General features: G+C 35.1%; 2 long non-coding RNA genes and 1 pseudogene across 7 annotated transcripts in view; 1 reads left to right on the top strand and 2 right to left on the bottom strand.

Moving 5' to 3' along the window:
- LOC146722486 (uncharacterized) overlaps nucleotides 1-12,124 on the top strand; it is an 84,956-nt gene extending 72,832 nt beyond the window's left edge. The window contains exon 4 of the long non-coding RNA XR_014925143.1: nucleotides 12,084-12,124. This is a non-coding gene — a long non-coding RNA (uncharacterized LOC146722486). The remainder of the gene's footprint in view (nucleotides 1-12,083) is intronic.
- LOC114933905 (uncharacterized) lies at nucleotides 1,948-3,499 on the bottom strand (annotated as a pseudogene).
- Nucleotides 12,125-21,397: 9,273 nt separating the features above from the next.
- Nucleotides 21,398-23,970, bottom strand: LOC146722487 (uncharacterized). 6 transcript variants are annotated; one of them, XR_014925150.1, is made up of 4 exons: nucleotides 22,631-23,947; nucleotides 22,482-22,541; nucleotides 21,814-21,862; nucleotides 21,398-21,729 (listed from the first exon to the last, which is right to left on the bottom strand). It is a non-coding gene; the product is annotated as an uncharacterized LOC146722487 (long non-coding RNA). The 6 variants fall into 6 exon arrangements; XR_014925149.1 differs by having other exon boundaries at nucleotides 21,398-21,474; nucleotides 21,565-22,541; nucleotides 22,631-23,970; XR_014925148.1 differs by having other exon boundaries at nucleotides 21,398-21,474; nucleotides 21,559-22,541; nucleotides 22,631-23,970.
- Between the last annotated feature and the right edge of the window lie 67 nt (nucleotides 23,971-24,037).

Here is a 24,037-nt window from a genome sequence, read left to right on the forward strand (position 1 = left end):
GATTGAAAATATAGATATATATAAAAATATATGTGAATGATGATGTTGGATTCACACACACACTTCAAAAGTTCAGCTGTACATTTTTTTACATACCTATTTTGATTGAAAAATGGGAAGAAAAGCTTTCTATCTTTAGCCTTTGTGTGGTTGAGAAATATTTTAGAGTTATTTTATAATTCTGTAATTATATAATTGACTTGCGAGTAATGAAAATATAATTCTTTCGCGAAAAAGGATTGAAAAAAAATACATATAACATTCTGTGATAGGTGATGTTGGATTGTACGATGAATCTATCTCTCTAATAACACCGGAAAAGACGCGCCAACTGACAGCATCTATTCACGTCGTTCCTCTCTTCGTTTGCTTTTCCTCGCCTCGTCCTACGGTGGAGCGAAAATCTCCTTTAGTGCACGAAGGAGCACAATTAGAAGCTTTTTTGTAGGTCGCGATCTTAATTACGAGATCGATCGATCGACCGAGTCTGGCGGCTGCGCGACCCTTCGACGGCTGGCCGAAGGACGAGCCGAGGAACGAACTTTGATGAGGTTGGATATATATATATATATATATATATATATATATATATATATATATGTAACATATACATACATACATGTATAGATATATTTCTATCTGCAAGAGAGAGAGATAGGGAGAGACTGCGGGCTCCGGGCGGTCGAGATGCCTCCCGTCGAGCGACGTTCTACCACCCGCGGCTCTTTGTCCTTGTTTAGATCCCGACGAACGGACGGGCGGGCTTACCGAAAGAGACCATTATATCGGCCCGCAAAGGCCCGCTCATTAATTCCCGTAAAACGACCATGGATCGTACGCCGTTCCGTTCCGATCTGCCCAGAGGCGGGCTCGCGTGTATATCTGACATAGATGTGGTGCTAAAGGAATCCTCAATACAAAGTCAATCGGGGTAATCGCGATAATAACGCGAGAGATGCCACACAACGATACTTTTAGTCTTCAATTATCTATAAACGAGATACTGGCTTTTTCGGAATTTTAAAGACGCGTTCTAATGAATAGGAGCTACAGTTGCTGAGACAATTGTCAGTTCTTGTTATTCTGGTAGAAAAAAAATTCTGGATATATTCCGAGAACGTTTTTCTTCCAGTTAAAAAATCAGTAAATTCTAGAAGATACATTGGTAGTGTTTTCAGTCTTCTAGACTTTAAATTAAGAACGCTATATTGGAAAAATGAAATAAAATGATCGCTTCTCCTCGCTTCATATTTCGCCATAAAAATACTGCTAACGAAAATGATATTGGCAAAGATATTAAAAAGTGAAATTACGCCGAACACATGCATAAAATGGAAAACGCCACGTATACATTTTTCATCTCGTAAAAATTAATTGCCAATCAAATTCAGAAATGCGAATAACTGCGTCGGCATAATGTGTACAATTTCTACGATTTTAACAGCATGGCAGCGTTAAAAAAACTGACGGCTGCATCGATGGCCCGCAGTCCTACGTATCACAACGTAAAGCACGTACGCATTTATTTCACAAGTCTATACATATATGTGTGTGTGTGTGTGTGTGTGTGCATGTAGATTCTCGACATGCCGAGATTGCACATATAGCTCGGGCTCTGAAAGGGTGCGAGAGGGTGTAGATGAAGGCCCTCATGGACGTTTGAATTACGTCCCTTGAATACAGGCGAATTCAAGTTTGACCTCTATCCGTGGCTCCGGATGAAGATATATCCCAAGCAGTTCCACGGTTTGGCTTTTCACGTGATTCGCAAATGTTAGACCGAGATCGAACGAGCACGATCTTCAGCACATTCACACCGCTTGCCCTGGTATTTTATCGATTTTGCAGACACACGAAACTGGACTTAACACATTGATATAAGCCAGACATAGGACACACTACTTTGCCATTTGCGTGAATTTATCAGAATTAATTAATTCTAGAAAACAGCGAATAAATACTTTTTTATACGTATTTAGCGTCTCTTTCCGCGGGTCGCGGATACTTAGAAGAAACGATGCGGGAATTAAATAAAGTTATGCTGGTTGCCTCACATTGGATGCAACGTCCACGCGCGGTTAGACTCGTCAATTGGTCGATTAAACGCGATCCGCGTAAGTCCACCAGCAGTCCGTAATGTGCGAGAAAATCGGCGCCGATTATCGGTCTCGAGACATCCGCGACCACGAACCGCCACGAAAATGCCCGTCGTAATCCGAAATTCAATTGCAGTGTCTCTGTTCCGTACGTCAAAATCGGTGTGCCGTTGGCGGCCGAAAGTTCGTAGGTGGATCTCTGTCGTGGTCCTCGAACCATCTTCCGAGGGTACACGCAGAGATCCGCACCCGTGTCAATTAAAAACGTCACTTTTGAAGTCGCGTCGGTCACAAATAGGCGTCGCGTACCGTGGCCTGAGTCGCTCGCCGCCACTAGCGACCGGTCCCTGCGTTTCCCTGCTGCATCGAGCAGGGTGCCCTGCACTGTCTGGCGTCCGCCCCGAATTGCCAGTGATACCAGCACATTCCACTGGCCGGCGGATCGCGACCTCCCGATCGCGCGCGTGGGCGCGAACGCGAACGCGAACGCGGACGACGTCGGTCGTCCTCTCGACTTCCTCGGTAGCGCTCACTGCCGATCGCCTCAATCGATTTCCGAATCGCCGCCATCTGCTCCGCGATCTCCTGCTGCATCGTCAGCCGCATCTGCGCCAGCCGCACCTCGAATCTCGCCTCCAGAGACGCGGGATCACTTGCGTTCTGCCCCTGAGGCGCCACGGCTCTCGTCGCTTCCGCCACTTGCAATATCGGCGCCCGGGTCGCCTCGATTATCGCGTCCGCGATGTCCGCCAATTGTTCTGGCGTGTCTCCCGTTCGCGTCACTAAATGCGGCTGAATATACGCCGGCAGCCGACTTAGCCAGATCGTTCGCAGGACCTGGTCGCCCACGACACTTCCGGCGAGGCCGCGCAGGCGCCGCAAGAACTGCGACGGCTTGCGATCCCCGATCTCTTCGTGCTCCAGGAGTCTCCGGGTTTTGTGCTCCTGCGACAAGCTGAGCCGTTTGATCAGCTCTGATTTCAATGTCTCATACGCGCGTTCCGCGGGCGGATTCATAATGACGTCGCGCACCTCGACCGTATAGCGCGGTCCGATGGCCGTCAGCGCGTACCCGAATTTCGTTGCGTCGACCGTAATTCCGGCGGCTTGGAAACTCCGGTCGACGATACTGAACCAGAGCTCAGGGTCCGACGGCGTGAACTCTGGCATCCGCATGCCCACGCGGCTCACCTCAGGGGCGGGTAAAAATACCCTGGCGGCTGCTCGAATCTCGCCGGTTGCATCCCGGGCAGGCTTATCGGCATTCCGTGGAGTCGCGGCTGCTCCAGCACTCGTGCCTCCGGCTCCGTCAGCGGGACGCTCGTTTCCTCGTCCCGTGTCACCACCATTGCACACGCACCGCACTCAGTAACTCGTGTGGTCAGAAAAATATAAAAAATCGCGAATTCCCGCTCGTTCGCGATCACGTCGGGGTCACCACTTTAGCGTCTCTTTCCGCGGATCGCGGATACTTAGAAGGAACGATGCGGGAATTAAATAAAGTTATGCAATGATTAAATTAACTGAATATATTCTTCAATGTAAACGGTACGCGTGAATACCGTCTTCGATAGTCGCCGCGCACGGACGCATTACTTTATTAATCCGAGCGAATCAAGTTTATGTATTCACGCGTACCGTTTACATTGAAGAATATATTCAGTTAATTTAATCATTGCATAACTTTATTTAATTCCCGCATCGTTCCTTCTAAGTATCCGCGACCCGCGGAAAGAGACGCTAAACGTATTATAAAATAAAATGTGTTGTAGATTTTCTAGGCGACACGCAACTTTTCCACTCTTTATGCGTTAAATACTTATATCTATTCCTTTATATCTATACATGGATCAGTAAATTAGATTTGGAAAATATTCACCAATAAAAAATATTAAGCTCAAGTTAGTCTTCAGTAGTATATTAGCAAAAGATTTCATTAATCAAAAAATAGATATCTATATGAAGGTTTGATTATAAGGTAAACCTGATTATGATATTTTAAGACTCGTTAATTCGGTATAGATCCCTAAAAGATTTAATCTATATTTAATAAGAGAAATTTAAAGTTAAAATAAAATTTTTGAAATGAAATTTTTGCATTAAAAATTTTAGAAAGATATAGTTCTATTATATTCCGATGTCATTAGATTTGAGTAAATTGATTTTCTTTAAAATTCTGGATTTGATTAAATATAAATGAGTCTTATGATATTTTAAGACTTGTTAATTCGGTATAGAGATTGCTAAAAGATTTAATCTATGTTTAATCAAATCCAGAATTTTAAGGAAAATCAATTTACTCAAATCTAATGACATCGGAATATAATAGAACTATATCTTTCTAAAATGTTTAATACGAAAATATGATTTCAAACATTTTATTTTAACTTTAAATTTCTCTTTTAAGATCTTTAGATTTGACAGATTCTTAATTAACGACGGAAAAAAGAGATAGTTACCTCCGCACTAATCAATGCAATACCGCGATCAATCTTATGATAGCTAGCGAAAATAGAGCTTATTTTATCGAGTACGCTAAAAATTTCCCGCGATTGAACGCATACAGAGATAATAACGATCGGAGGTTTAATAAGAGGATAATTAAAATCGAGCCGGCGTGTAATTTTGCGCAATTAGAGAGAAACCGCAGGTAAAGCCGGCGTAATATCTCAACCTTCAGCAGCTCGGCACAACTTGCGCAAGATTTATGATTCGAAAATGATCCGCCAAAATTTATCTCAGTAAATTAGTAAAACTGTGAATTTTAGTTCGCGTAATATAAGCTGCTAAAAATATATTTGATATATTATACATTTTATTGCAGACATTTACACTTTTCTAAACCGAGACAACTATAAAGTTCTTTAAATCGTAAAGTAAGTCAAGTACATTGTTTAATTTTAATCATTAAAAATACAAATTTACATATTTTATATTTATTTATATAATTTTATATGCAGTATTCTTTTGTACTATTTAAAATTAAAATATATATGATATTGTTTAAATCTTTTTTATATAAATAGATATTCTTACTTGTTATGAGTTTCTTAGCAAGTAGAATACAATTGAGATTTTATTTTCACTTTATACTGGATTACACACACACACACACAAACTTGAATAAATATTCGTAAGACTAACAGTAAGATATCTGTAACGAGGTCGTATTCAACTGTGCTTAGAACTTTTTAGCTCTTAGCGTACTATTTGTCTGATACTTTGCGAATCTGTTTGCTCATCTACTCCGCTTTATTATTGCAAGAAAATGAAAATCTGTGCAACGCACTATATCATTAGAAAAAAACATGGATTTATTAAATACTCTGTTTTACGTTAATAAATAAAACTACACAATTTTTGACATCATAAATATAATAATCCAAAAATAACAAAAAAGCTAGATATAAAATGAGGCATTTAGTTACGATATTTGATCCATTTTTCAGTAATGAAGATTGAATATAGCGTTATATTCGATTTCGTTTCAAGATTAAAATCGAACGAATAGCGGGATAGCAGCTGTGGATCGACGCGATCTTCGGCGAGATCAGAAATCCGCGAGCTAATTTGAATCGTGCGAGATAGCGGAAACGTCAACAACGTAAACGAGCGATGGATCGGGGCCAAAGTGGCGTGTAATTTTTAAGCAATTAGAAAGGGAATCTCTCGATCAAGGATGACGAGCCGTGATCTGAGTTTGACCAGCGGCGCTCTCTCTCTCTCTCTCTCTCTCTCGTCTCTCGATTCTCATTCATCTCTCCGTTTCTCCTTCTCTCGAGTATAATGGCCCCAAGCTCGATAATACACGTCGTATCTTTTGACAGATGGTGCGAGGACCGGCAAATTGCCGCTTTAAGCTCGTCCGTCGCGTTTATCCCTTCTCACGCTAATGCGAGAACGCGGGCCCCGAGACGTTGTTTTGATAATTTATTGAAATCGTCGAGGGGTCTAAGTGCCGCGCTGCGCCACGCTCTACGTAAGAGCGGACCCGCCGCCCGTGAAATATATGGCCCTGCGAATTACACGAGATGTCGGACCCGCGTCAGTGGGCAACCCGACGATACGAAATTTCCCGGCGGAGCAGCGCGCGTTGCGCCGCATTCCCTGATATTCTCGAGATATCGAGACTACCTGGGCCACGTATCTTGGCACCTGATAAAGTTTCGGCTCTTTTGTAATTTGACATCTCTGTTTACGAGCGTAGTATTTCCTCATTTGTATTGTAATGCAAAGATATTTCATTTAAATAAAAACTGCAAATCATTTTTAACCTTCGCAATCGATCTCAATTTGGTATAATTTTGAAGAATTATTTGATTCATTAATGTTATTTAAAAATAATTTTCCATTTCCGAAATGTGTGCTTATTAAAATGTGACTTGGTCATATAAAATCGGAGCTCATATAAAATTATGTAGGTATCGCAAACTAACATTTCACTTATACAAATGTATAAGGCAATAACAGAGAATTTGTATTCAATCCGAGATTCCAATTCGGGTATCCAGCGGGATTAAAAGGACCTTGATTTAAACGGGGTCGAGGGATTATCGGGTCTCCGCGATCTTGCACGTAGACTGCATAAAATACAATCGTACATATCTTTCCAGTGTTCCCGTGCGTCATGATTCCATTAAGACAGATTTAATATCTCCCTTATCCCCGTACCATCGGTAACAGTAATTAACGAAGCTTTTATTACCTCATTCGTACTATTTATGCAAGAAATTTGATATAACCTTGCATCTTGACTGATCGAATAAAAAACGATAACGGTTCGAGACATCAAACTCGATGTTTCTCGATGCAGCTGCACGCGAAGAAATAAATATATCGATCTAATTAGCCAGGTGTTTATAACGCGCTATTACACCTTGGCTCTCTCGCTTTATAGAGCTCACTGAAAGTGGCATACAATATTATCAAGAAAGTTGACGAAGTCTCGAAAGTCCGATGTTAAGGTAGGATACATATAAAGCGAATAAAAAGTCGGAGGATATTTTTTTTTTTTTTTATATTGCAGCCCCAACCGGTTCTCTAGTAACGGCTTCTCGCGAATGCACCAAATTTAATAGCTAGCCCATTGCGTTGAAGGACGCGGAAATACGCCCGTCAATCACATGCCGCGATTTCGCGCGACATCGCGATGACGGAATTACTCCGCAAATTAATTCACTACTCTGCACGTCGCGTTTTCCCGCACGTCGATCAGCTGCGTTATATTTACGGATTTTTATCGGCAATCGCGGAATGAGAGGTTCAAATACTATTGATTGTGAAGGGCCGATAATAGGGTAGAATTTATTGCATTGCACGTTTTAGGATGACAGATCTTGCCAAAGTGCTGTACAAAATTTTAAAATCCTACATCTTGCATATTTTAATTCCAATATATTTTCTTACATTATTTTAATAATAATTACAGCCTATATAATCTCATTCCAATCTAAGAATCTGATATCCATCCATAACATCATACAGAGTAATTAAAGTTTAATAATGAAAAGAAAATGTAAAAGTATATATAAATAACGTTTGAAATTACGGAAATATATTTTCGATGATTATTTGGGCTTTTCGCGTCGCATTTTGATCTAATTTATATTAAACGGCTCGAAATCGAGAGAGAGAGGGATCGTAAAAGATCGATCTTCCGTTTTTATTCGCGCAACTCGCCCATCTCCCTCTCCGAAAGGAATCTCCATCAAAACGAGACGTGCATCGACCCGATACTATGGAAATGAATAAATAATCAGCGTCTAAACTAAGTTAAACGATATTGCGCTCCTAGAAGCACGGCGCTAGATCCTGCATCCATTTACTTTTGAAAGGCGGTCGTTCCGTGTGCCTTCGTCTATTACTTGGCCCCTGGAATGATTAAAGCGCCGGATGAAAGACTAAAAAATGCTGTGCAGTCCGCTATCATGAACACGCGGACGGCCAAAGAACGCGGTTGCGCGCCAGCTCGAATCGGATTTGATGTCGTATCAAAGAACGTATTACATGCCACTCGAATAAGCTCTCGCGAGAGCTAATAATAGTCATCTCACTTTCAAAATAGTAAATGACGACTTCTTTCACATTCATCATTGTTCTATGGTCGCTTATACCTGATGAAAAAAATCGTTCTCCTTTTGTTTAAAATTTCTAAAGAGCTGAGCTTTCAATCTATAGAGTTAAGCTTTTGTGGGTGTACGAATATATAGCTTTCCTTTAATATTTCAATTTTAAACAATTTTAATTTTTTTAATTAATTATTATCGATTAATTAATTATAATTGAAAATATACATATATAAATTAAATACAAATAGAAAGAAAAATATAAAAAAATTAGTTTAGTCCATGAAGAAATATCGTTCTTCTTTTGTTTAAAATGTATAAGCTACAGACTTTTCAGCTACTTATATGTATGAACACAACTCTGTTTAATACTTTAATTCCAAACACTTTAACTTCCGGAATTTTAATCAAAAATATGTAAAAATAGAATGCAAAGATAAAATAGAAAAATTACTTTTACTTAGAATACAATATTATGAGTTAATATTTTTTGACATCTACGTAATATGCAATCTCTATAATAATTTTATTTGAAAATATTTGTTTGAATTTTTTTGCTATTATAAATCAAAGGGATCTGTAATAATTGCGATTATCTTACACAACAATAACTTTTAGTGTGTCGTGTACACAAATGTGACGCTCGTTTTCTGCAACTATTTTCTCAATAACAGCAATTATTAAAACGGTAACGAACGCGACGGACTATCTCCCCTGTAATTGCGAATAATTGAATGAAAAGTGCCGACTTCGTGCAACAGGCGAAACGTCAGCGGACGTCCTTTGACATACCGAAGCGTCGTCGTTTCGTTTAAACCCCTGTACCATCCTGTATAGTGATGGTGTTGATTCTCGTGCATACTACGGAATATTTGATATTGAAAAATTTTGAGAAAAATTTATTAAAGTTTTAAATTTCCAAAAAATATAGAAAAAAATAAATAATTGTTTAATATTGACATTTCAATAATAATAAATAATGTATTGATAAAATTGTAAGTAATTAGTTTAGAAACTTCTGTAAAATGTATGTAGGAATAAAGATTTAACAAATTATACATTTTATATATTCTGTAAATATAACACTGATTTAATATACATTATTAATATGTGTAGATACTGTTCTATTTTTTATACTTACAATTAGTATCTTTTTGAAATCTTAATACAATCAAAAAGTATATTATAATCATTATCCGTGGCAATATGCCATTAATAAAATAAAATAAGATCAATTTATAATTTAAAGTACTCTCATTGTCAGATCAATATCTGTTCAATTTGCGCGAAAATCACAGGTTGCAGCCGTTACTGTCAAACAATCTGTACATCTTTTCATCACGATGCTGCAAAAAGAGCACTGCGTCATACATGTAGTACGAATCGAAAATCGAAATTAATCGACAGACAATAGTCGAAAGTTCCTCTAATGACAAAAGTTCGCAGCTCTCGCAACTGCAAATGGATTGAACAAACGTTTGTGGATGATCGACATTCGCTACTTGACCCTAATTCGTTCAATCTTATCGATAATTCGAAAGAAGAAAATATACCTTTAAGAGACAATCGTATCTTTTAACTCACGTGATGTCCATTTATGTCCTTATCTTAATTTAGCAGCGAACATTGTCAAAGTGTCCAATATCGCTGGATTGAAAGAATCGACATTATCGGTTTTTTTTAAGTCTTCGAAACTTTGCAATAAAATAGATTTTTGCAATAAAATAGATTTTAAGAAGTCATATCTACTTTTAGTAAAAGGAATTTGACATGCTCATTTATTTGAAATGGAAAATTTGTCACTGACGAGAGATTACTGTAAGATTTCGTTACCGGTTTAATTTTGATATATCGTGCTCGACGTCCATCATCATTTAGATATCATTGGCGCTAAATAGAAATTATTTCGCGAATGTCGGGAAGCAATTTTCCTCTAATCGTCGAAGCATTGCTTCTCACCTTGCTCGGGACCTTGCACAAAAAGAGAAACGTTATTACAGCGAACGGCGGGCGAAGAGCGGTTGTTTCTTTAAGTGCGGACGCCAGCAGGCAAGTGGAATCGGCCTTAATTTCCGCGGCGAACGTTGTAATTAAGGACCCTAGAGCGAGAGAGCGCAACGCTCTCTCTCGCAACAATTAAAATAATGACTAGAGTGCCGCGAAACATTTAACCTGTGTGCGACGTAGGAATCATAGGTGATTTAAATCGATAGTTTTTGGGACTCCGTAATCGGTCCCGTTCTCTTTCGTGGTCTTAATCGTTATTGATTGCTCCGCAACGGGCCGCACGCGGAATAACAATAAATTAGAGACGCGTGAGTCATCTTGCTGTAAGTTCGGCCTATTCGTAATAACACGCGTGCTTCGTCTTGATTTGCGGCCGCGGGCGCAATCTTCCGAGTATAACAAACGTTGATCTTGCATGACAAGGATACGCGCCCTCGAGATTGCGGCCTTGTAAAAATTGCGAATAGAAAGAGCGCGTTAAGGAGCGAAGTGACAATGAAGAGGACAGCGAGTCGACGTACGGTGACAGGTGACTCGAAAATAAGTATAATATTAGAAATGTTTTTACTCGGCGTATCATGAATATAAATTGATGTATCTCGTTGGAAATTGAAAATAAGTGTACATGAAGATGTATAAAAAAAAGTGATGAAATAATGTAAGGAAGATAATAAAAGCAATATGCGATGATGTGACAGGTTTAGACTCGCGGATATTTTTTTTTATATATAACATTCGAGAAATACTTACGTAAGGGGAAAATATTCACACGTTTAAAGAGTAGCCAATCGGCATATCTCATCTGCGATAATAATTATACGGGATGAGTGGAGAAAACATTGCGCGGAGTCGAGCGACTGACAGGGAAATTACTAGGCTGGGAATTTCGGGAACGAGCCAAATTAGGTTTAGCCTCCTCTCTTAAGGTTGCGGAGGAGAGCGAGCAACAGTTGTCTTCCACCTATTTCAATTCCCCGATACTTCCGAACCGTGGAGAACATGCTACTTCGCGACGGCGTCGATGGCGGCGGTACAATTCTCCATTGTGCCGTCGACAGTGCAGCGTAATGTCAGCAAACGCCTTGAAAGGTCCTCGAGGAGTGTGTTCAAAAGGCCATTGTTCCATCCGTGAAACAAGTGTACGAGTCATTCTTTTAAATTTGATTTGGCCGCACAACGGCACTACAATCATTCGCCTCTCTTTCTCTTTTCTTTTTTTTAAGCCTTCGTCTCTTCCTCGATCCGATTCGTAAATCAATGAAAATGTTGCTGACTGTATATTCGCATCTATATTAGCACAATCGCGACTTCATGATATGATATACACTTATAGGCGTACAAAGAAGAGTAAGAGTTAGAGCGATAGAAAATCTTTACTTATCATATTTCTTTACTTTGTCATTTCTCTTTAATAATTATAGATTCTCTTTGATAATTATTATAGAACATCTTTTAACATTATACAGGATGTCTGACTTATGTCTGCAAATATACAAGTAGATCTCGTTATTTGGAGACGATTTTTCCTAAGCAAAAATATCGAGGGAGGTCATCATTTTTTGCATGTTCACAATTTTTGCCATCATGTATCTTTATAACTAAATCTTAAATTAAAATTTTATTAAAGTAAACTACTTGAAATTAATTGGAGAATATGTGGTTTTGTTAATATTTTATTTCCACAAGGCTTAGTTTGCGAAAAACCCTTTATTTTCAATCGCTTATAACTCGAAAATTATTGATGCCTCAATATTTTTGCTGAGGAAAAATTGTCTCAAAATGACGAGATCTACTTATATATTTTCGATGTGACACTTTATGTTAGACACTTTGTATATATAAATAAGAGAGTTTAAATTTCTTAGATACACTATAAAAGAAAGATATCATCACAGCTTTTCTTCTTTCTTTTCAGAGCGTCCTGCAGAGATTGAAGATCGCATTTCCTGTTCGTCCTCCAGGTAAGTTCACGGTCGTAACCCTGAGTTATCTGCTTGCAAATTAGCGCCGTCGATTCTTTGAGGGATGTAGATACGACGCGGATACGGTGTAATAAAAATGGAAATCGGTAGGAGTATCCTGAGAGATTTCCAGAAGCGCTTCGGGATTTTCGTGCGTAGTTTTCACCGATAAATCAGAGATTTAACCCGGATGATCCTGAACAAGGACTCCTCAAGCTCTTATCTGGACCATATTGATTTGCCCCGTCGTGGAAAGTAGTTAAAAACTATCGCATAGCTCTATAATGTAACTCGCGAAGGTGATAAATTTCTCTTTAGGGACGTCTTTATACATAAGAAATATCATTAATCTCGTTTCGAAGTTAAAGAGGACAATATTATCCGACAAATTCGCATTTAATGTATCGCAATATTTGGCGCATGTTATGCAACACGCATTAAAGAGAGATTATTTTAAAATTAAAATGCTAAGTACAATTTCATGGCATTTTAAAATTTGTAAAGTTCAGATTATGATACATCACTTTAAAATTTTTTTCTTTCATATTAAGAAAAGTTAAGGAGCTTGCAAGTTTTTCATGTATAAAATGAGATATTAATTTATAGAAAACAAGAATAATTAAAATGCAAGATCGCGAAAAAATCTACCCTGCAAAATTAAAACTTGAATAGAATTACTAAAACTGCAAGCATTATCGGAACCATAAAGTAATTAATAATTAACTATCTGCTTCCTCGACGAATCGATTTCTTGCTTCGAAATCAATGAATTTAATGAGAGTTTAAAATTTAATTGTCGCGAGGATTGCTATATTTTTAGCGTGCAATTTGATCTCGCCTCGAATATAAATATGCGTATGGCACAAAAATACGCGAAGTCGCGCTTGATGTATATACAATTCGGTGCAATCAACGAGCAAAGGAACATATAACTTTGCTTAAATTAAAACGGTCTATAGCTCTACGACACCGAGCTCACTATTGTACAAAGGGATGAACCACAGCGTATTTAGCAGAGACTTCGCAAAGATATACGATTCGACAAAGTTCGCCCGCGGCAAGAAATAAAAGTTTATTCACATCCGAAACTTTCCCCACAGTATCCGCGATGACGGGAGGGTGAAGCAAGGGGAAACGAAGGGAGTACGCTTCGTTTCGCCACCGTTTCCATAAGTTCCGAGAGCAGAATTTCCGTTACAGGGCAGAAACGTAGTTGTCATGTAGATACTTGGCCAAGTACTTTGCTTCGTTCTCAGTCAAAGTGCCTCCGACGACGAGATGATTCAAAGACGGGTAGTCAGACGTGATTTTCTTTTTCTCTCTCTCCCTCTCTATCTATCTATCTATCTCTCTTTCTCTCTTCCTTTCTCTCTGTCTTTCGCGTAAATGTTCGCTTTGGAAGAATGTACGTACTTTATTTGGAATCTTGCAAGACTTTCCACATTATTTAAAGGTATCGTAAAAATGTATCGTTACTTGCTACGATATATTGCAAAAAGCATATTTGCGAAAAGATGTATCAAACAAAAGAGGAAATTAAATCCTTCTGAGAAAGATGTTTATTATTACATAATTATAATGCACGGAGAGAATTTTCTCTTAGAATTTACCCTGAAAATCATGATAATCGTAGAATAATGGGGTGTTGGTAGAATTTTATAAAAGTTTCTCTGATTAATAATTACCACAATAAAAAATAGGTACATAGGAAATTTTTTTATATCTTATTGTGGTAGATATTAATATTTTTATTGTGGTAAATATCAGTAAAACTCTTATAAATAAAATTCTTCCGATACCGCATATTGTTTCACGATTACCATGATTTTCAGGGTAAATTCTAAGAGAAAATTTTCTGTGTACATTTTCAATCTTGTATAGGTACATGATTTCGCTAAAATTCGCCTGATTTTTCTCATGGATATTTAACACTGCCATTAGAGAAAGATAGAGAGAGAGAAATAGAACAACAAGAGCTTCTTCATCCACTAATTTTACTTTCAAGCAACTTAGGAAGCACTCACGAAATCGCATCACGAAGTAATTAAATACCCTTCGCTCGAAACCTCCCTGAAGTATTCGTTTGCTTTAGAAATCACACTTTCGCGCACAAAAGACCCGTTCGCTCGATCTCCTACATTTTCACACGTCTCGATGACTGTATTTTCGCGTCGGGTAATTACGAATAAATACACCGCGTGGTGAATAACGAACTCTCGGGCGAGTGAGGAAAAAAAAGGGGTCGCCGATAAAACGGGGGTCAACCCGACGAGCAGACGTCTGTTCCCCATCGACGTGACAGAAAGAGGCCAGGAAATTGTATCAAATTGGAGAGCGGTCCAGGGATTAAGGATCCCTTGAAGCTCTCTCGTGGCTCTTCTCTCTCTTGCTCTCTCGTCAAGCGCGGTAAGTTCTCGCACATGCCGCACTGATCCGGGCATTGTTGTGCAAATCCAACAAAAACCGAGGCCCCCTACCTCTCTCTCTCTCTGTCCCTTCTGCTTAATCTCGCGAACCTACTTGAGATCGCAACATGCGGCCGCGCGCGAGGCCGCACAATTAATTTATGTAGTATCCGCAGCATTTGCGAGAGAGAGAGAGAAAGAGAGGAGCCACGCTGCATCTCCGGATTCGTATACGCGAGTCCGTCACTGCCATAATCTCGAATAATCTCTCGGCGCCTCTTACCGAATGTTTTTTTTTCTCCTCTTCGCGTCGCACGGTTGCTCTCCCTTGTATTTGCATTTCGAAATCGCTGTGGATTATTGCACGACAGGACGTTGCAGTCTGAGAATTAAAGTCCGTGTGTTTAACGCTATACATCTTGTACGCTAAGGGACAAATAGAAAAATTTGATTTCGATTTGATTTATGATATTGTACGGCGTCATACGATATGCGATATCTGTAAATGAATAATAAGTCGAAATGCTTACATTTATGTTTGAAGTGACATTTACTTATTATTAACATTTAATTGACTAAGTGAAAACGCGATTTTTGTTCAACTCAATCAGATCTGACAGAAGAATTGACAGCTCTTTGTGATGTTATTTTTTAATCTAGTCTCGACATATTGCCAAAATAAGGTAAGCATTGTTAATTAATCACATAATGTGATAATAGACTGGCAAAATAATTAAATTTTTAATGTGATATTTGCATCTCCACAGATATGATTTAGATATTACGAGGAACATTTGTTTCATATGCATTTTGTTTTATTTCAGTTTATTTAAAATTGTATTTTTTTGTTTTAATGCAATCTGTATAACCTCATATATATGATATGTATACATTGCATATTTCAGCCGACAGTAGAGCTCATTAACATATAGGCGCATTATTCTTATCGCGCGTAATTTTCTATACATTATTATTCGGCGTAATTTTCCACGACGTTACCGATACACGAACGCACATATTATTTAATTACAAATAACATTGATTTAATTCGGTGACTCCTCTCATTACCGCACATCTCATATATTTAATTATAAATAATTTAATTAAATCATCACATATTCGTTAACGTCGCGTTAATTTGATAACACGTTTAATTAATACGAGACGACTTGGCAACGCGAATCGTTATTATTGAACATGTGTTTATTGCATAAAAATAATGGTCAAAATTACGAAAACATTCAACGGAAATTAGACTCCCAGGCAATGAATTATATATTATATCTATTATTAGTTAATTATGCAATAGCCGTAAGGCGCAAACATTGTTTCGTAGGATAAATGTAAATTGTGCTTTTCATAAGAATAATTCTAAAATATTTTTGATTGGTTAAAATTTTGATTTAAACTTTCAACTAAATATTATTTTTAATATTTTTCACAATGGTTATATTTATTAATATAATTATTAAGAAAAAGAACAAAAGAAGAGAACAAAAAAAAATAATCAATCTCAATTTAAATATGAATATTTTTGATTAGACAAAGTATATATATTTATTTAGTCTTTGAATTTATTATAACGTGCAAGATTTAAGAAATTAAAACAATATCTGATAAATTAAATGATAAATATATATTTTACAATCCATTCCAAATTTATAGCACTTACTACATATTACAGCTTCTTCATCGTGCGCGCGCGATGAAGTTAAATATAATACCAAAATTATTATTTAATTGCAATTTTCAAATTATCTGAAAATCTTCTCTATAATTCTCGAATCATCTAAAATTAAAGAATATATTCTTTAATTTTAGATGATATGTTTACAATATGGTTATATAAACCAAATGTTAAATATATGTAAAATTTTATTTTCAAGTCACAAAACTATAAATATTATCTCTCCCTCTAATTCTGCAAACATTTTTATTTTCTTATATCTGGAAATTCATTCTGTGCTGTAGTAATCATAACACCGTAAATGCGATTAACGCCAATGTATTTTTTTTGTCGTGCGTAACAATTACATTACGACGTGTTAACATTATTTCTACCTCGCGTTATATCTGTAATATCGCGCGACTCTTCATTTTCAGAGAATGCATTTTTGCCTGGTCGAACTGCATTCTCGCACATTTGCATATTGAAAAAATTCGTAAGCGCACCGTTTTACCGGAAATAACAATAAAATGTGTATGTAACTCATTTGACGTGGGCCAGCGCTGAATTGGATTTCACGTGGCATTACGTATAATATCATCCAATCACAATAGTGATGCTCGCTGATTACTATCTGAAACATCACTTGACATTTACGAATCTACACAAGCAGCGTGTACGCGTTATATATTATACGCATACACATTGATTATACATATACATTAAACAAATACGTTGCAAATAACATATTCACAAAATTATTCGTTTTATTTCCAAAATATCATCGGGTTAAAAATTTATCATTTGTTGCAAGATGTTTTTTGCATATATCGTTCAAATAAAAATATTGTTTACAATATGACACTTAAAAATAAATGCCTTACGAAACAGGCTAAATTGATTTGCAAATAGAAACCATACTAATTAATGCATTAATGCAATTAATATATCAATTACATTTTTTAAATACAAATACATTCCTTTAATATAATATTGATATATATTTAATACCTATATATGTCACTAAACTTCAAGAGAATATTTAGATGTCGAGAACATTTAATTCACAAATGTTTACATTCTATGAGTAAAATGCAAACGCATAATTAGATTGAAAAAAAAAATGAGATTTTTATTGTGCAAATTTGTGGGACAGCCATAGATTGTTATATCAAAAATTCGGATTTGACTATCTCTCGTAAGATCCTGAGTGGGTCGAATTGTCGACCCTCCATGAAACCTGCTCGTTTTTGCCGGACTCTCACACCCCTGTGCTCGTGGGCGCAGAAGTGTATTGTGCCATTGTAAATATAAACTGCGTCTATATATCGTCGTTTTCCCGAAACTATTCGTCGCATTTCTCGGCATATTGCGCGCCGTAACCATTTAACCGCGCGCGCGAGCGCTTATTGTACACGGACAGCATATGGCACGGAAGGTAACGTCTCTATTATGCATCTCCTCCCCTTCTTTGCTACATGATAAATGGCCGCTCGTATTTAACGCGGCTAATCGAGCTGCATGCGTCAATGAAAGAGAGTATCGCGCGAGCAAAAACGGATGAAAGAGCTCCGAAATGAAGAACGCGGTTTTTTTTATTTTTTTTTTTTTTTTTATTTTTTTTTATCGCATATCGTCCATTAACTACTTACTTTTGGAATTACGTTTCAATTAGCATAATATAGACTTCGTAAATATATGATCGCTCTGCTAACGAGGTTGAAGTAATTGATATTCCTCGGCAGCATTAATGCCTGATTTTATTGAGCTTCTTTCAATTCTGTTTGATGAATGGTAAATTAACAATGACTTATTTTAGCGAATGGTTAAAAATGATCATGTTAATGGAAAGTTATATTGATAAGATAGAAGAAATTGCGTTTTCTCAAATTTTTCCAGATAAAAGGAAGTGACTATTAATACTTCATATAAACCATAAAATCGATTCCATATATATTTGACATCTAATAATGATTGGTTTTAAATAGGATTAAAAAAGAGCAAGTGTGAGTTTGCATAAAGCATGATAATATATTTGTATGATGTGTCCCGGAAAAAAAGAATGAGAGAGAGAGAAAGAAATTGTAGTACAGAATTTTTAAATCATATAATAAAGTTTATTAATTATTTATCTATAATACTAATTAATTACTTTTTATTAGTATATATATTTAGAAAAATTCTTATTTTAGAATCAAGATTCAATTCTAGATTTCTTTTAATATAAGTCATAATGCACTAATGCATTTCGATCGATCTTCCGATTCTTCGATATTAACACAGCATGTTCCGTGATTTTCTTTTTTTTCTATAATTATAAAGAATGACTACACGTAGAAAATACTAGGCAATTTAGTCGTAAATCAACGTTCGCTATCGGTGACAACGATTATTTATATAACAGTAGAAACGAGCGCATGTATTCGGAGAGTCACTGTATATAGGAAGTACGCTCTATATAAATATAGTACACTAGATCATAAAATAACCAGATGACCAGGTCGTCCTTTTATATATTTTACGCATAAATATAGATATATCATTTATAATGCTTTGTCAAAGTCAAAGTTGCTATAATTTGATTTATATTTTACTACGAATATAATCACGTATTTTAGTCTAATTATTTCATACAATAAAGCTTAATCGAATTCACTATCAAATTTTACTAAAATTGTAAAATAAAAATAATATTTTTAAACGTAGAATATTTCTGTACACGATTCAAGAATTGAGTAATTTAATTGTTCTCTCTCCCTTTTTTTCGCACAATTCACTTCGCCAAGAATCGATCCTCTTCGAGTGGCGTAGGTCGCTTCATTCATTCATTCGTCGTAACCACGACAATGTTTCTTCCAAGTCGTTCGGTAGAAAATGCACCTGTTTGCCCGGTACTAACCAAGCCACGCCGTCGCCAATTACGCAGCGCGCAATCACCAAGCAAGATTAACGCCGCGGGTACCTGGCAGCTAATTGAAAGAGGAACGCGGGCAACAGGATGTTGCGCGCCACATATGCGGGATACACTGTCAGCGGAATCTAATAAGCGCCGTGGCCAGATATGCATGGGGCGCGAGGATACTTCTTTCGTTTCGAAATCGAATTGCCGTCATCCCTAGTGTATACAATCGCGATACACGCGGAATCGGCACAGTTGCATCAGACCGCTCTCTATCTCTCTCCCTCTCTCTCTCTCTCTCTCTCTCTCTTCCCGCAAGCAGATTATGGTAATTGACTATCCGACTTGGAAACCCCCATCAGGCATATCAATTACGTACGTATGCATCCCAACCGGGAATTTGCCTTTGATCCGCTCAAACTCCGGCGTAACACAATTCACGCCTACGTCTAATCTCAAATGGGATTACCCGATGGCACAAGGGACCATCGAAATGGGCTTTCCGACTTCGCGGGGCCGCGAAGTCCTTTCGGAGTTGTCGCGAAGGACACAGCCCTTCGTGATCGAAACCTAATCCGGTCATTCTCGTTCCTTTGCACAGCTCGAACAGAGTTCGGAACTTTCGAACGCAGATGCGTTCCGTTGCACGATTATAGCATAGGGTGTCTGACATCATTTTTCCTCGGCAAAAATGTTCAGGCGTCAATAATCGTTTTCGAGTTATGAACTATTGAAAAGAGAGTTTCTCGCAAACTATAAGACTTGCGGAAATTAAATATTAACGAAACCACACATTCTTCAATTTCAAGTAGTTTTATAAAATTTTAATTTAAGGTTTAGTTATAAAGATACAAGATGGTAAAAATTGGGAACGTGCAAAAAATGATGGTCTCCCTCGACATTTTTGTTGAGGAAAAAAATAACGAGATCCACTTATGTATATTTTCGGTGTGACACCTTTATGTCAGACATCCACTGTATATCAACGTCATTCTTTAAATAGATAATTATTTAAAGATTTCTGCTCCGCTAATTTAGAGTCGTATGATGAATTATTTGAAAAATTTAATTAAAATTTTATATACCTATATATATAGTTACTTTGAAAACAAGCCATTTTTACATAGCTGTAATTAGACAATATATTTGTGCATCATGGCTTTTTTATATAAAGAAAAAAATTAGAAAATAAAAAATAAATTAGAAAATAAAAAAATTAGAAAATAATAATACAATTTTTTACAAAAAAAAAACTCCCGACTGCTGCCAACTAAGTTTTAATGTTTAAATTAAAAAATAATGTTTAAATTAGAAAATAAATAAAAAAAAATAATAAAAAAATTAGAAAATAAAAAATAAAAAACAATTAGAAATAAATAAAAAATAAAAAACAAAACAAAAATTAAAAATAATAAAAGAACAAAAAAATTATAAGTATAAAAAATAAGCTTGTAAAAGTTGGAAATAATCACACATAAATAAAGTCTGTTGTTTATTATATAATTTTTCTTATTTAAATTTATTGTTATCATACATATTTAGCGCTATATAATTTACAAAAATTTCAGATTTTTGAATTCAAAAAATTTTTTTAATTATAATTATTATTATTAATTCTACAATTTACAAGAGCAGTCGGGAGACGCCGCGCGTCTAAAAACTGTAACGTCCGTTGAGTATCGATATTTGTGTTTGTGTCTATTTATTACATAAAACGTGCGCGTGCGTATATGTCTCAAATTTAGCGCGGCGTCTCCCGACTGCTCTTGTAAATTGTAGAATTAATAATAATAATTATAATTAAAAAAATTTTTTGAATTCAAAAATCTGAAATTTTTGTAAATTATATAGCGCTAAATATGTATGATAACAATAAATTTAAATAAGAAAAATTATATAATAAACAACAGACTTTATTTATGTGTGATTATTTCCAACTTTTACAAGCTTATTTTTTATACTTATAATTTTTTTGTTCTTTTATTATTTTTAATTTTTGTTTTGTTTTTTATTTTTTATTTATTTCTAATTGTTTTTTATTTTTTATTTTCTAATTTTTTTATTATTTTTTTTTATTTATTTTCTAATTTAAACATTATTTTTTAATTTAAACATTAAAACTTAGTTGGCAGCAGTCGGGAGTTTTTTTTTTGTAAAAAATTGTATTATTATTTTCTAATTTTTTTATTTTCTAATTTATTTTTTATTTTCTAATTTTTTTTTATTATTTATTTTCTAATTGTTTTTTATTTTTTATTTTTTTTTTAATTGTTTTTTATTTTTTATTTTTTATTTTCTAATTTTTTTATTTATTTTCTAATTTATTGCTGTTCTTATGCTGTTTCTTCATTCTTTTGTCTCTCTGCTTCTTCATCCTACACATGTAAAAGTTTTTATTATGTAATATATATATTACAATGTATATAATATAATAATAATAATAATAAAGACACACATACACTCACCATGTGACTGCAATGTTCTATATTCTTTCCAAATATTTTTCTGCTACAATTTTTTTATTTATTTTTTATTTTCTAATTTTTTATTTTTTTTTTTTTTATTTATTTTCTAATTTATTGCTGTTCTTATGCTGTTTCTTCATTCTTTTGTCTCTCTGCTTCTTCATCCTACACATGTAAAAGTTTTTATTATGTAATATATATATTACAATGTATATAATATAATAATAATAATAATAAAGACACACATACACTCACCATGTGACTGCAATGTTCTATATTCTTTCCAAATATTTTTCTGCTACAATTTTTTTAATTAATATAATATAATATAAATAGAGAGATAAATAAAAAAAAATAGCTAGATAGATAGATTGATAGATAGAGAGAGACAGATGACAAAGACAGATGACAACAATATCTTATATCAAATACGTAAACTTGTACGCAGTTATAATTATGGCTTTGACAAATATATTAACTTTCTTATGGCTATATAAGTTTATACATTATGTAATCACAAGTAAGTTTATATATTTGTATAGCCTTAATTATTATTACATATGTGAATAATCTTTTGTAGTAGATAATTGGCTATGTAAGTTAATATATTTGTCTGCATTGCCATAATTATTGGTGCGCTAATATCTTTGTATAACTATAAATATATTTGTATACATATTTTTAATTAATTATATAATTATTATATAATATACAAATAAGAGAAAAAATAACTATATACATTTATACAATTATATATGTGGATATTTATAGCAATGTGGCTACGTAGCAAATTTAATAGCAAATAAGTGGCTACGCAGACAAATATAAATTCATATAGCCATGTTATGACTACAACAGATTAATTATATTATTAATTATATTATATATTTTTATTAATTATTAATAACAAGATTTACTTGTTTTCTATTATTAATAATGTTTTCTTCTTCAGATATCTTCAAGCGAGTATCTTCTTCCTACATATAAATAAAGAAACAATAAATAAATAATAATAACAATATTCTAAATAAAGAAAAAAACAATAAATATAAAAGAAGAAACTTACTCCTTTATTTATATCTTCTTGAGATATATCCATAATAATACACTTCACTTAATATTGTTGTTGACAATAACACGCAACAGGTGACAGCTAACCTTTCCTATCAGTCCCGTCATTATTACTTCGAGATGTATATACCAATGTCACCAACATTCCCTATCCGGATACTACAACGAATCTCATTGGTGAATCATTTTTCCTCTTAGGTTCACACAGCAGCCAATGAGAGACCGTATTGACGAAATAATACTCATTTTTCACTTTTTATTAATAGAATAAATAACGATAATAATACGCTTTAAACCTTCCTTGATTAATAAGAAACTTATGTTCCAAAGTTGATATAAAACTATGCAGTAGTTATCGAGAATTAAGGTCACGACCGATCCGGGCTCGATGAAACGCATACTTCCTCTCTTTTCGCCAACCTACGGTTGGCAGCAGTCGGGAGAAAAATAAGATTTTATAATTAATTAGAGCTACAAGAATTGATAAAATTTATTATTCTGAAAACAAACATTCATAAATCTCTAGTCGATTTTAAGAAATAAAAATTGAAGTACTTTTATTATATGTACATTTGTTGCCATTTATTTAATTCAGAGATTCAAGAATGACAGTCTCTTATTTTACTACCAAAATTTACTGATACATCTTTAGTTATGTATCAAATCCACCAGATGCTACTATAAACTACCGTAATCCGTTATAACTTAAGTAGATCATTTCTTTGATAAATCGTAGAAACGTTGGAATTTAAAGTGGCGTTTATACGAAGGGGCGTTCTCTTAAATTACTTCTTACTTTACATTAAACTCGTTCTCCCCTTCTCTCTCTCTGTTTCTACACACATACATGCACACATTTACTCGCAGAAATTTCTAATAATATAAAATAGGAAATAGGAAATTGTACCTGTTTTTAAAATATAAATATTTAAAATTCACAGTTTAATCAATTAAAAAATTTTTAATTTTATTTCGACAAATTAATTCCATGAAACATCGAGAATCGGTGATAAAAATTGGATCATATCTGGCTTAATAATGAAATTCGAATGGAGATATTTCTTTCCACAGTTTTAAACAACATCAATGCATTTCGAAAGAGGCAGAGATAATATTCGATACAAAATTTATTAGCACGGAAGATGACAGATAATTTCTGTATTGGCTTGCTCCAAATGTTTATCCTCTTGTTTCGCGATAGATATGCAATAATAATTCGCGCATTGTATAATTATTATTTGAATTTTTGCACTTTTATAGCATTTATCTGGTGAATGATGCCGTATTTTTGTTTAATATAATGAAAATACGCGCGATAAACTCAAATGAATTAAAATAGTATCGATAAACATTGATTTTTATTTCTTGCCCCGTACAATAAAAAAACTTTTCAATACAACAT

Source organism: Nylanderia fulva, unplaced genomic scaffold, assembly GCF_048542155.1.
Source record: "Nylanderia fulva isolate GAGA-0341 unplaced genomic scaffold, ASM4854215v1 Scaffold31, whole genome shotgun sequence".
Classification (NCBI taxonomy): domain Eukaryota; kingdom Metazoa; phylum Arthropoda; class Insecta; order Hymenoptera; family Formicidae; genus Nylanderia; species Nylanderia fulva.